The sequence below is a fragment of the Rhinopithecus bieti genome, unplaced genomic scaffold (assembly GCF_001698545.2).
Source record: "Rhinopithecus bieti isolate Rb0 unplaced genomic scaffold, ASM169854v2 scaffold_42429, whole genome shotgun sequence".
In the NCBI taxonomy this organism is placed as follows: Eukaryota; Metazoa; Chordata; class Mammalia; order Primates; family Cercopithecidae; genus Rhinopithecus; species Rhinopithecus bieti.
This window is the reverse complement of record NW_016817081.1, coordinates 15,255-15,970: the sequence shown is the minus strand read 5'-3', so window position 1 is coordinate 15,970 and position 716 is coordinate 15,255.

Genomic DNA, 716 nt, shown 5'->3' with positions numbered 1-716 from the left:
TTTTTTTTTTTTTTTTTTTTTGTATCTGTGGCTCCAGTAGTAATCATGACTGCTCCCTCTAGGAAAAGGAGCAATATTTTATAATTTAGGAATGAAATAATGTTTGACATGGTAAAAAAGTATAAATCTTGACTTCCTTAGCATGCCAATTTGAAATTACCTTAATTTCTTCTTTTTTTTTTTAATGGTCTCACTCTGTCACCCAGGCTGAAGTGCAAGTGCAGTGGTGTGAATACAGCTGACTGCAGCCTCAACCTCCTGGGCTCAAACAATCCTACCTCAGCCTCCCAAGTAGCTAAGACCACAGGTGCATACCACCACACCCGGCTAATTTTTGTATTTTCTGTAGAGTTGGGGTCTTGCCACATTGCCCAGCTGGTCTCAAACTCCTGGGTTAAAGCTAACCTCCCACCTCAGCTTCACAATGCGCTGGAATTACAGCCATAAGCCACCATGTCCAGCCACTAATTTCTTTTGTAAAGATACTGTAACACTGGAGAAGTGATGCCTTTTGCAAAAGTTCTGAAACACTGTTTGGGAAGAGAGATTGCCATCTTTCGTTAAGGTCACTAATTCACTGAGAAAAATTAATTAAGGGTTATAATTTGGCCAGGTGTGATGGCTCACACCTGTGATCCCAGCCCTTTGGGAGGGCGAGGAGGGTAGATCACGAGGTCAGGAGATCGAGACTATCCTGGCTAACATGGTGAAACCCC